At 34.6% G+C, this 13,892-nt stretch overlaps 1 non-coding gene across 1 annotated transcript; it reads left to right on the plus strand.

The window, feature by feature from the left end:
- Nucleotides 1-5,522: 5,522 nt before the first annotated feature.
- On the plus strand, nucleotides 5,523-5,604 carry TRNAS-GCU (transfer RNA serine (anticodon GCU)). The gene has a single exon. It is a non-coding gene; the product is annotated as a tRNA-Ser (tRNA).
- The last annotated feature ends 8,288 nt before the right edge of the window (nucleotides 5,605-13,892 follow it).

A 13,892-nucleotide genomic window follows, 5' to 3' on the forward strand; every position in this document is an offset into this window, starting at 1 on the left:
TGAGACCGGCACCCCTGCCAAGTCACCAAATGTAGCGAAGCACTTGGGTTGACCTATGGCAGGATGTTCCAGGGGCGGCGTTCCCACACCGGCCTCCCAAATTGAAAATTGTGGTGGGAGGGGAAGGAGATGAGGTGGAGGAAGATGAAGAAGTACCTGATGATACAATAAACAACTATTGCACTGACATAATTCGAGGCTTTGTGAGCGACGAAGACATTTGAACACTACCTCAAAACGGGATACTCTGCGTTCTAGGGTGTACTTTTTGAGCAAGTGGAAGGAGTCGATGGTCAGTTAGTTATCGCCAGTACTAGCCAACTTTATTGTGAAAAAGTTTAGCTAAAGAAGGAGGTAGCGCAACACGGCATAATACCCCGTAATACCGACTATCTGCAGCAAGCCCTACCAGCGTTTCGAGGGGACGACATATAGTTGATCCTGTTGCTCCAAAACGAATAAAAAATAACTCGATACAATAGCATGCTGCTGTATAAAACATATTATCTTTACTTACGTAACTGATATCAATCTCATACAGTGATAAAAGCGCATATCATTCAGATTTGAAATGAATTCCATTAAATCATTCAAATGCCAACCGAAGCCATGAATTCAACCTGTAAACTGCGAAGCGTCTTCATTCGCTACACATTTTACTTGCATAGTTAGATTCTGAGACAAGATAGGACCGAATTGCCCATTCTATGCAAATGAGCCCTGCACACGGTTAAAAAATAAAACGCGATATGTAAATAAATAAATTCCTAAATACCTTTCAGAACGCCTGGCATAAATTACTGATATGGTCTTGGTTCCTTTTATCTGCTTACCGTAATAAAAGTGTCATTTTGTCAAAGGACCATCGCGTCGTAAAATGTTAAGGAATAAGGTTGTGTATTGATATACATTAATATATACTAGAACAGACCTTCATAAGAAAGTTATGAAGAACGTTTTCGATATATCCACAACATTTGAATAATCAAATGATAAGTTATCGACATCGTTTAAATGCCCAAATCATAGAATTCTATAATTTGAGGTTAAATATCGTCAAAATTACAATTTCGCAAATATTTTTAAATAATAAACCTACTTTGAAGGATTGTTGTTGTTGGCTGAATAATTCTGTGGTTCTCCAATCCGCAGAATCCAAGGTTGCGTGATTACTCTCGGTGTGTAGAAATGAGAATTCAGATATCTTCAATTTAGTTTTTATTTTAACAAAACTCACGTTACAATAATTTTATGAACAAAACAGATCGCGTACGTTAGAGGAGAATTTAGGGCTAAACCGGCGGCTAGACCACTGGAGATAGAATGAATTATTTGCTGCGCGAGGTATCGCGCGCAGGTTCAAAGTGATACCAGCCTCACAAGAATGTGGGTAAAAGTAATGTTGTCATTTTTTTCGGGAGATGTAAACTCAAAAACCTATAATTTACCCAAAACAACTTTACGTAGATATTTGACTTCACCCCAGATTTGGATTAAAAAATTGACAAACAGTACGGCGTCTTATCTTATTTTTGACAGATTTAAGGGTGTTTTTTATTGCATCAATAAAAAATTAAAAAGAGGTCTTCTGCACATGACGAAAGTTACGTAGCATCGGCTAACCTAACGTAACAAAAGCTTCACAATTTGATGACTCCAAAACTATCGAAGAGAATTTATATGATCATTGTTTGTTGAAATGGGCTGCAAAACTCTACTTTAACTGCTTGTTTCCTCCGTTCTGAACTGGAGGGGCGAACCTATATACTAGACACATCTCTCGGAGAACTTGATAAACTTTATGAGCTACCAGAACCGAGCACTAGAGCCATCTACGCTGCGTACCTCGAACTATCACAGAAACACTTGTATTTTTTGTTTTAATGTTAAAATTTTAAAAAAATTATTTAATTTCACTTTGGTTTTCGATAGTGAATGAATGCAAATCTTGGAAGCGGAAATTAACCCACTTCCTGACATCCGATCAAACTGAAATTCGGCAGAGTGACTTGATGTCGGCGACAATCCATTCTATCAATCTGGCAACGATTGTTCCATCCTCAGACACACCAAACAAAAGTTTTAAAATAGATTTATTACAGTAAAATAGAAGTATTACAGTAAAATAGTTGTATTACACTAAAGTAGATGTATTACAGTAAAATAGATGTATTACAGTAAAATAGATGTATTATAGTAAAATAGATGTATTAGAGTAAAATAGATGTATTACAGTAAAATAGTTGTATTACAATAAAATAGATGTATCACAATAAAATAGATGTATTACAGTAAAAAAAAAATTCGGATTGTTTTTTTGTTACATCAATTCAAAAAAATTGCGGAAAAGCTTTTTTTTAAACATTGATCATCTGCTACTAAGAGAATGATCTACCCTAGTTATTGATTGAGTCACTTTTGATGCCTCATGGACGAACCTAACATTTTCTTTATCAGAGGTTTTTCTTATGTTAATTGGCGTTCAAATGCTATTAAAGCATACATGTGATTATCTTCAAGCATTTGTGTAAAAACATTTGATTACAACTTTTATTAGGGTGTACGAAAGACAGTAAATTATTTTCAAGGAGCTTTGTCAAAAGTCAACCACAAAACCAAAATTCTGGTTTACCCATTGACCATACCTGCCTTCGAATAATTATGTTAAACTTTTACATCTATAAAATTGATTGAATCTGATCTCTTCATCAGGTTTAGAATATGCTTATGATATTCCCAGGCCTGATACTGTTGTTGTTGCTGTTGGTACGTGAAATGCACTTGAAGTGGAATAACACAAAACTGCGCTATAAAAATGATGTTTTGCTATCATTTGGATTTATAACTAGGTTTACCAGAAATTTTAACAATATAAAGTGTACTAAATTGTTATATTTTGCCTAAGTAAGAAGTCAACTTGAGTACAATTCTCCTTTCTGGAACTCACATTATAATATACATGTACAAGCTGTCGAAATAATACAAAACAAATTCGTATAAATTTTAAAATGGGTATTCCAGCAATTATGTTGAACTACAACACTCAAAAACACTGTTAAATTATTTGAATATGCTCAAATTGTCAGACAGAAGAATTTTCACTGACTTGGTATTTCTGGTGACCGGATAAATCATTAAAATGATAATTCATCACAAATTTAAAAAGTTATATAAAGTCATGGAAAGTGATGAAACAAAAACTTTATTAACTGGGTTAAGTAGGTTAGGTTAGGTTAGGTTAAAAAAAATTCATTGTTTTAAATTACTTTATATCACTTTTTAAAGGTTTGTTGAATAGTCACTGTGTTGAGTTAGCATGGAACCGGTATTTCTATATAAAATTCTAAATTATTTAGTTGATAGTCCGGTATTGCTAGAATTAATAAGCTTCTGGATTCCACAACGTAATACTAGAAGTCAGGATTTATTTCAGTGCAGAAATTCTGGGACTAACTACCATATGTATTCCTCTTTGCCTAGATTACTAATGGAGGGAAACAATTATACCAGGTCAGTGGACATCTTCAATTTATCTTTAAACAAATATAAAATGTTGTTAATGAAGCAACTCAGTTATGTACAATAAATTATGTATATTTCTTAATATTCATATGTAAAAGCCCCGAAAAAGGGCGTTAAATAATAAATTAATAAATATAATTAAGAAATAACATATTATATAACAATGAAAAACATTACTTGACCTAAGCACTCATAATCAGCCACATGGACAATTGGCATCACAACATTTTAAGAACCTGACCACTAATACTAAATTATCGTTTTTATGTTTGTTATAGTAAAGCGCACTTGAAGTGAAATGACATTAAACTGCGCTATATAAATGCTATTATTAGTAAAGTAATGGTATTTCTTAGTCCTCCTCACTGGGCAGAGTGTCGTGTGCTGAGGCGGAAAAAAGTTATTTAATTTGTCTTCTATGTCATTTTTAGCGTTCTTTTAGTAGGAATTAGTGGGGAAAATTGCGCGTTATTTTTTTAGTGAATACGCGTTATTTTATAAAAGCAGTTAAATTTAACAACAAAAGCCATACATTTTTTAGTATGTTATATTTATCTATATACCAAATACAGGTAGCCTTAGATATACAAGAGCTTAGCTAAGCAAGAGGTAAGCTATTGTAAGCACTCTTAAGCTATCGTAAATTATAGTAAGCTTTCGCATGTCACTCTATCGTAACAAAACGCAAGCTATCTAAAGTTATCTTAAGCTATCGTAAGCTATCGTAAGATACCATAAAATATCGTAAGATGTCGTAAGATATCGAAAGGTATCGTAATATTGATATTGTTAGATGTCGTACGCTATCTTCAAATATCGTAAGCTATTTTAATATATCGTAAGATATCGTAAGGTATCGTACTCTATCGTAACAGTTCGGATGTGGAATGATTACAATATTCACTACTTTCTCTTCTTAAAAAACCCTCCATACAGCATCCCCAAAGAAGAAATATAAAATAGTTTTCCTCAGGGCCTCCTCTGTGGAGTTATTTAAAAAAAAACTCTCATTTCTGAATGATGGTATACTGAACAACGGGCAAACAATATTCATATGTATTTATCTGTGTCTCGTTCTGTTTAATGCTTCATTTATATTGATTAGTATTGTCTTCTTCTTCAACGATATGTTACATTGATGGACGGTCGAGTGGTTAAAGACGTTATCCCGGTAAGACAGAGATCCTGGGTTCGATTCCGAGTTGAACCCGTTATCTTGTTATGTTTCTGTGTCTTGTTCTGTTTAATGTTTCATCTAGATATATTAGTATTATCTTCTTCAATGATATGTTACATTGATACGTATAAGCTTCCAAAGATATTAACGAAAAGTTACTCCAATAAAATAAATTATACCAACTATACAATTATTGTAAATGTTCTCCAAAATGCCCTGGAAAGAATCTCAGACTTGTGATGTCCCAAAAGAAAACAATCATCTGTTCTGAATGCAATTACTAATGTTATCCAAATTGACCCTGGTAATAAATTACATCTTTGCGATTCTTTCAAGGATAAAGAAACCATTCTGTCACTTCGAATGCAATCAACAATGTTCTCAAAATTTGTTTTGACAGCATCGCCATTCCATTGTAAGAATATTATGTACTAAATACACAATTTGGCTGTCCTGAAACAGGAATCCTTCCCAGTTGGACAGACAAAGGTTCATTTTGTTATGTATTGTTTGTAATTTATATATATATAAAATAAATAAATAAATAAAATATTCATATTCCTCAATTGAAAATATGAAAATACTGTATACGCTCCCCCTACATTATAACAATATCCTACCTAACCTCCAACCTTTGACGTCCATTATGAGTGTCAACAATTTAAATAAATTCGTCTCCCAATCAATTTCTTCTGGATATATGTATTAATAATTTGTTATTTTGACCTCTGTATAATCAGACACCAGCTGTTTTGATAAGAGAGATAATTAATGATAATAATTAATGTTGAATTGGATCATTTTGTATCGCCCTGCACGACACGACGAGGTGGCCGAGTGGTTAAGGCGTTGGACTGCTAATCCAATGGGCTCTGCCCGCGTGAGTTCGAATCTCATCCTCGTCGACACTTTTTTGGATAAATAACGAATTATATAATCTTTTTGAATTCGATGTTTTTTGAAAATGTGATATTCTATGTTAATTCCACTTCAGTCAGTGCCAATCCTTATTCCCTCGACCACAAAAGTATAACGATTGTGTTTAGGTTATAATTTGTAACCTAACCTAACCCTTCGAAAAGTATTTGATTGATTTGGTTTTTAATGCCTTTAGTGAACAGGTTTGATTTCTGAATAGTCGTGTACTTTCCATAATTTTAAATCACCTTCTGGAGGTTTTTTGTTGTGGTTTTATATAATAACTAGTGTTAACAACACTATTTTTCGCCGTTGTACAATATTATGTACAACCAACAAGAATAACTGATATTCATGATAGCTTTTTGTTTGACAAGCCCCCAAAGGGCACACAAACTCCAACGGCTCGGAGGGCTTTGAAGCAGAGAATGGACGGTTATCTCGAGAATATTTCCTCCTGGGGTAAAAATAATCTCGTCGAATTTAATGTTTCAAAGACCCAATCCTGTCTGATTACGTCTAAAAGGGATCCAAATGATAATCAAGTCTCCTTCAACGGAAGCAATCTTCCGAACAGGCCTTCCATTGATATGCTTAGTGTAACTATAAGTGACCAGCTCAGGTATGGGGGCTCCATCGAAGCCAGAGTAAAGCTGGCCTCTCAGAAGCTGGGCATACTGTACAGGGCCCGCAGATACTTTAATAGTACACAACTGCTGACCCTGTACAAATCGCAAGTGCGCCCTACTGTCGAATTTGGCAGCCATCTCTGGTCCGGAGCCCCTAAATACCTGAAAAAACCCTTGACTCTGTGCAAAAACGGGCGGTCCGTTTGATAGATTCCCCAATCTTAACAAGCGGACTGCAATCTTTAGAGCACAGGCGTCAGGTAGGTATGCTGTCCTTGTTCTATCGGTATTGCAATGGAAGATGCTCTGAGGAACTAGCGTCATTGATCCCTTCGGCACCGGTGCGTAGTCGGGATACACGCCAAACGCGCACCCAACATTTGTACACGATTGACATTTGTCACATGAGAACGGGTCGCTTCTACGATTCGTTCTTAAGTTCAACAGCTCGGCTGTGGAACGAACTGCCGGCCTCTGTGTTTCCTCCCTCCTACAACATGGGACTCTTCAAGACTCACGTTCACTCCTTCCTCTCCACAAAAAGACCCTCCACACAGCATCCCCAAAGATGACATAGGCCCTGAGGGAAATTATTTTCTTCAGGGCTTCCTGTGTGGAGTAAAGCCGAAACTTACTAGTGACGTTCCTACCTTACTAGTGACAAAATCAAACAGTTGGAGAAACGCAGGAACAAACAAAATGAAAATGTACAAAAATTTACTGTAAGCTACTAAAGAAAAATAACATTTAACTTGTATCTATGTAGCTAGGTACGGCAACGTTCATCAACCGGCGAAGGGCGGTGACGGCTCGGCCAATCTCGGTGACACTCGTAAAATTTCGGAGGTCACATGGCATCAAACGTTCTCTATCGCGCCGCACAATGATCGTCTTATTTTGGCGTAGGTGGGCGAAGGTTATAAGATTTCATCGTCAGGGGGATTGTGTTGTTTTTTGTATGAAGTATTTTGGGCTGATTCTATAACGCACAGCACTGGAATATCGGGTTGCTCTTTGCCCGAATTTTTCGGTGGCGTCGAGTTTAAGGCCAGAATTTTAATGGCGCGCTGTTTATAATGTGCTAATATTATTACGATGCAAGTTTTTCTCATAATATCAATATTTTAATGGGGGTTCACTTCACAAACGCACGCAGAGATTATATATAAACCTTCCGGAAGAAATACTCTAAATGAAAAACCTGTCAAAATGCGTTACGTATTTTAAAAGATTTAAGCGCACAAATGGACGGACGCGGATAAAAACTTTTTTCTAATTTCTATAAAAATATATTATAATATTTTATATTACGCCTACATAGATTAGGAAATTAATACTTTGATATCAATGATGAAGGAAGACTGTTATCATATAAAAGTTGTAAAAAAAATATTTTTCTAAGTATGCAAGAATCAAAAGATAAGTAATTAAGCATACATTGTTGTTTACATTATCGTTACTTTGATAATTTAAAATCAATTATGTTTGGCATATTTGACAAATAATTCTTCTAAGTCATTATTAAAAATTTCTTTTTCCAACCTTTTGTACTTATAATTTATTCTTTATAATTAACTTAACTTTATTTATAAACTTACACTTTATACTTAACTTTATATTTGACCTTTGCACTTCATAGCGTATATTATACTTAAAACTTTATGATGTAAACCACAGACATAGGAATTAATAGACGAGAAGATAAAGGCGAGGGGTAAAATCAACTGTTGAAGAACGAAGGGAGTGAAGATGACTGTGATTCGTCAATAAATCAATCTGACAGTAAATAGGCATCTCGCATTATAATATCACCATTTACTTCTTAAAAGTAAAATCTGCTTTGAATGAATAGACATTTTTACATGGGAGCGCAAATTACTCGCCACGTTATGAACAAATTTGCGAAGTCCAAATTCGGCAAAGTAAGGCAGCTTCTATATTCAGAGTCATAGTTAGTTCAGAGTATTTAGTTAAGACACTTTTATAAATGTTCATAATTTACTTCCCAGCAACCAACCAGCTTTGTGTTTCGCGTCCAGACGTTTCTCGATGTGATAGTAACAACTGATTCATATTATACGATGTGAATATGCTTAAAATAAAATAAAATAATGCTTATATATGGAATGTAATACGACAATTGGGTTTATTCTCTTTTTTCGCATCTATTTTTACCAGTTTTCATAGTACAAGTAAACATTTTGCCGTGTTATTTCGTAAAATGAACCGATGATGCCTGGACCATAGTTCGCACAAGAATGATGACGTCACGTTTTCAAATATCACTTGAGGCCGTACGCGAGCCCAGCCGGCTCAATGGAACCGGTATGGGGAGTGGGGATAATACGCTTTTAATCACTTAGGGCAGGTCTACTAATATTCATATGTCTATGATGTAAACATATACATTGTACATTATACATTGTACTTTTTAACTATATTTTTATATTTATGCTAATGCCACATGTCGTGCCGTTTGTATTTAAATAAATAAATTAATAATATGCGTGTTTTATACGCATAAACCTGCGGGGAAAAATTATCTAAATGATAGTAAAAACCCTATCAAAATCCGTTGCGTAGTTCAGAAGAACTAAGCGCACAAACAGACAGACATGGATTGCCACTTACTTTCTACTATTTAGAGGTATATTTTTTTGGTGACCGGATAAATCATCAAAATGATAATTCATCACATCTTTAAAAAGTGATATAAAGTCATTAGAAACGATGATTTTTTTAATCTAACCTAACCTAACCTACTTAACCCAGTTAATACAGTTTTTGTTTCATCACTTTCCATGACTTTATATAACTTTTTAAAGATGTGATGAATTTATCATTGTGATGATTTATCCGGTCACCATTTTTTTTTGTATTCAGTTCTCGCTTGTACCATAGAGTTGGCAATATTTGTAAAAATTGTAGATGTGTTCAACTGCATGGAATATAGTTATAAGAAGGCTATAATATTATACCTAAATAATAAAAATAATTAAAAAAATAACAAGAATCATTTGATTTGGCACCATTACCAAAAGGCATATAATAACGACATAAAAATTCCCTCGGGCGCAATAAATCAAAAAATATTGTCAGATCGGTAATTATTTGCAATGGATTATGTATAGGTTGCCATATTTTATGGTGTGAGTCTCCATTCTCCATCTCATGGCTTGTGTATGGGTGTCCTCATTCGGGGAAGGGTGGTGACAATAACAATATTTATATTTATCACCCTCTCTGGTGGTTAGGGGCGAGTGGTGAATTTTTTAATGGTGGGCTCATTGGCGTAGCGACTGTTTTTCTGGGCCCAGGCAAGTAAAATCGCAGTGTTACTTCAGATGTTTTATTTTTCAATGTGATGCCACACAATACTCGCAATCATAGATAATATAAATAAAGTGAGACATGGCATGGAAGCGTGCCGACTGTCACCGAACTACGACCAAATTGCACGGAGTATCAAAGCTACGGAGCAAATTATGGGTTTAGTGTGTAAGTAGAAACAAAGGCGGGGCGTTGATCTGCTTAGATGCGATTTGCAATAGTGTAGGTGATACAGGCGACACTTTTGTGTACGCGATTTCATACTAAAGAAACCTGTTCCGTCACCCTTGTTTTTATTATCTACTATCTGTACCCCGCCACGCCTTGGTGTTAAGTATGTTTGTGCAGATAGAAAAACAATAGCGAGTGTTGCTTTTACGTCCAACAGATGGCGTGGTTTTTAAAAAGGATGTTTTTACCTGTCATGTTTGAGATCGAAAATTTCAAAGCAATCGATGAATTACTTTCGGAGTTTTGAGATTTTGAACAAACGAACATTTACATTTTTATTAATTTAGAAGATAGATAGATAGATGGTTGGAGTAAAACGCGTTTTACACGAAAGTTTTTTTTTTCGTACAGATTACTGGACAATATGGCTTGTTATATTTTTATACCGAATCGTCCAGTTTGACACGCAATATTTGACAACCATCATCGTTTTACATAACTTTAATATTGCGTGTTTATTACGGATTTTATTAAAAGTATTTTTAAAAGAATCAGAGATAGACTAACTAAACTGTGTTTATTAATGATTGTGAATGCGTGATTCTGTTCAGTTCGCATATATTTTGTTTTATTTATTGACATTTTTTACATTATATGTATGTATATATATTACCAACAAATGTAGATATAATATGTCTCAACGCCATCTAGTGAGAAAATTTAGCACTAACAAAAACTTTCCTACAAAAATGAAGTTCTTTGTTTACAGGTGCAAAAAATTTAATAAGCAATAATTGTTGTTTGAAGTACTAGTACATATTGAATTAATTGGCGTGTTGAAAATAAGCCGACGTGGCTCAGTGGTCCAGAGCATCTGACCGGACATCAGAAGGTGTGGGTTCAATTCCCGTCGGCGGTATTTATTTTAAATCGGGAGATATTTGCAATTTGTATTGATATTTTAGGCGACTAATTATTGCTTATAATAATTTGTTAATATACAAATATCAATAAATAATTGATATTATAGATAATATGTATGTTTATACGGTAAGGTTAAAGGTGTTGCCATTTTTTACGATTAAGTAACGATCGTAAATATTATGTCTTCATTATTAAAACCTATATTTTCAAATCTGTATGCGACCCTGTTAAATGATGATTTATCATAATATTATGATGAGTCCCAATATGGTTAAGTATTTGTAACCAAACAGATATTAAGGTAACTATACAAGAATAGAGAGCTCGTCGGCCTATATGAAAACAAAGTTTATTTATATCTTTGGGTATTTTATTTTACAAAAAATAATCGAATGACTCAAATATCTGCGCTGTACCCCATCCTGAATCCTAACCAAAGGAACGCTACGCCTCTGGTGATATTAAATAGTTCAACTGTCTTTTTTTTATCCAGCCATAAAGGAGTATATTTTCTTCTACTTTAGATATTGTAATGCTTTCTCATTGATAGTGGTAAGTAGTCGCAAACGAATTAACGCACAATATTTAGAATTTCGATCATTAATTTCATATTCAAAGCATGATTCTCCGTTAGGATATCATTTACATGTCATTTCCGAAAATACAGGATGTTGAATTCGACATGATCAAAGTAAATGTATGATTTAACATGACCATGCCAAAGGTTAGCTGGCCATTTTTTTCGGGGTTGTCAAATACAACGGTTTGTTTTTAATTGTTAACACCGCACAAGATCCTCAGCTGTCCGAAGCCAGGTAGACTATTACATTCCGAATTTGTTTATGTTGTGGAGTTGGAGGGAATCGAGAGGGAAAGCAGTGGGGGGAAATGAAGGTTGGGAAGTATGGGCTCTTCACATCTGGTACGTAACACTGTTAGCCCTTCTAACCAATGTTTCAATTCAGGATAAGTAATATGAGAGAAAGTAAAGAATTACTTTCCTTGGGAAAATACTCGTTAAGTCATCTCGCTCAAGGTCTGTTGTCATATTCTTAAACCTATATCAAAATACAAGTTAAATATTCTTAAGCTTACAATACTTACGGCCGTTGTTCCTAATCCTACTGATCAACAGTTGAGCCGAAATTTTGGCTCAACACTGCTCAAAACTAGTACGCTCTTTCCAACGGAAAGGTGACGACTGAGACACTTTAACATATTACACACGTCGGTTTTAAAAAATATAAAATTACTTTTTTATTTATTACAGTATTTAAATAAAATTATATGCATTAATAATACACACAATAATTAATTCGTCAATATAAATTTATCATTGAAAGTTTATACTATAATGTCATTTTAATGTCCATGAAAGTGGGCGGGGCCAAGTTCCAAAGCTGTTTGGAAACAAGCGAATCGAACGTTTCTGAACAAATCACTTGGTTGATCGGAGCCTGAGATTGATCGTTCGAAATGTTGGGAACAACAGCCGTTAGTTTTAATTTTGTGCATTACTTTATTGGTAGCCCATTGCTCTTGGAATGCTATGCCTTATTGGTACGTGCCTGCAAACTTCAGCTATAGTCTTCATCACGACCTATTCATATATATGGATACCACACGGCAGGACGGATGTTTTAGCATAACACAGATGAATGACATAAGGACATTGCTAGTTAATGAAATTTCTAAAACAGTAGATATACATATTTAATCATTCTTTAACCGGTTATGTCTACATTATGTGTAAACATTTTCAATTTTTTTTTATATAATTCCTCAAAATAATAATTTTGAAACATAAACACCAATTGCTACGGTTTAAAGTCAATGAATCCACCGAGATTTCACTTTCCATCCCATTTTTTAGGTTATATAACTTTGGCACATTATAAAGTTATTGCAAACTTGCCATAATATGCCGAAAATCATTCAATCGGTTAAATAAATCCCGTCTTCCCGATGATGAATAAAATGAGTCGTACAATAATTTAAATGGAAATGAAAATTATTTTTGTCATTTTTTCTTTCTTAAAATAAAGTCACTTTAAAAACACCCTAAAATAGTACAACGGCATTTTTTTTAACATCGAACGTAATCAGTTTTTCTTTGATATCTGAAACACAAAGTGAATACAAATCGGCTTAGATTGACACTTATTTCCTGGTATCTTAATGTGATGCACGGGTGCGTAGGAAACAATGAACAGGTAAAATACTGCATATCTACATAGATAAGATACAACAAGCATACAGGTGGTGGAAAAGCGAATAGCCCATCTTATCTGGTTCGCAGTTCGCATTCACGCACGGTTAAATCTTTCGTCTACAAGTTCTATTTCCATGTAATAAGTAGGGACTCTTTGCTATAAATTGTATTGTCTCCGGGCAGTTTAAACACCGAAAGAAACAGGAGTATTGTCTAATACCTGCTACACACCATGCTTTTTCATTCACTCTATTGGATGAAGGAAAGACTATTTTGTATTCTATTTCGGTACCGATTTTCGTACAGTTTAAGATGGCGGACATTATTTGACATCAGTCATCTGTCATTGGTAATAATTTTATATAATTTGACATGTTTATTTAGTTTCACATCTAAAATTTTAATAAAAATTACACAGTGCACACACACGAAATTGGCTCAGGGATTTGCCACATGCAGCCGAGCCGAGCCACATCTTTTTGGATATCTGAATTTGGACGCGAATTTTGGACTCACCAAATATCAAGCGGAGGCTTCCGAGCCAAGCTAGGCCAAATGAGTTTCTCCACACAAGATGAGTTTTGGCTCGGTGCGGGTCCGTTTGGCCCTCTGGCACTGCCATGTGTGTCCAGCTTTAGACCATAACGAGTGGAGGATCCTTTTCCACAGTGGAAATTGAGTGAGTGGGGTCAGTAAGCTAAATTCCTCAGCTAAGAGACAAAAAGAATTTATTAAAGATTATTGCCAAAAATTGATATTCATTTTAACAGATGGAAAATTTTTATTATATATTTTTTAAATGATAAACTAATGTTTATAAGACAAGGTTTTTTAGGCATAGGATAAAGAATAAAAAAATATTATAAGCAACAATTAGTCGCCTGAAATATACATACAAATTGAAAATATCTCCCGAGTAAAAATAAATGAACCCGCACCTTCTGATGTCCGGTCAAGTGCTCTGCTGAGCTACGTCGGCTTATTTCTAACACGCCAAATAATGCAATGT

Source organism: Hesperophylax consimilis, chromosome 26 (genome assembly GCF_061612785.1).
Source record: "Hesperophylax consimilis isolate HC1 chromosome 26, BYU_Hcon_1.0, whole genome shotgun sequence".
Taxonomy (NCBI): Eukaryota; Metazoa; Arthropoda; class Insecta; order Trichoptera; family Limnephilidae; genus Hesperophylax; species Hesperophylax consimilis.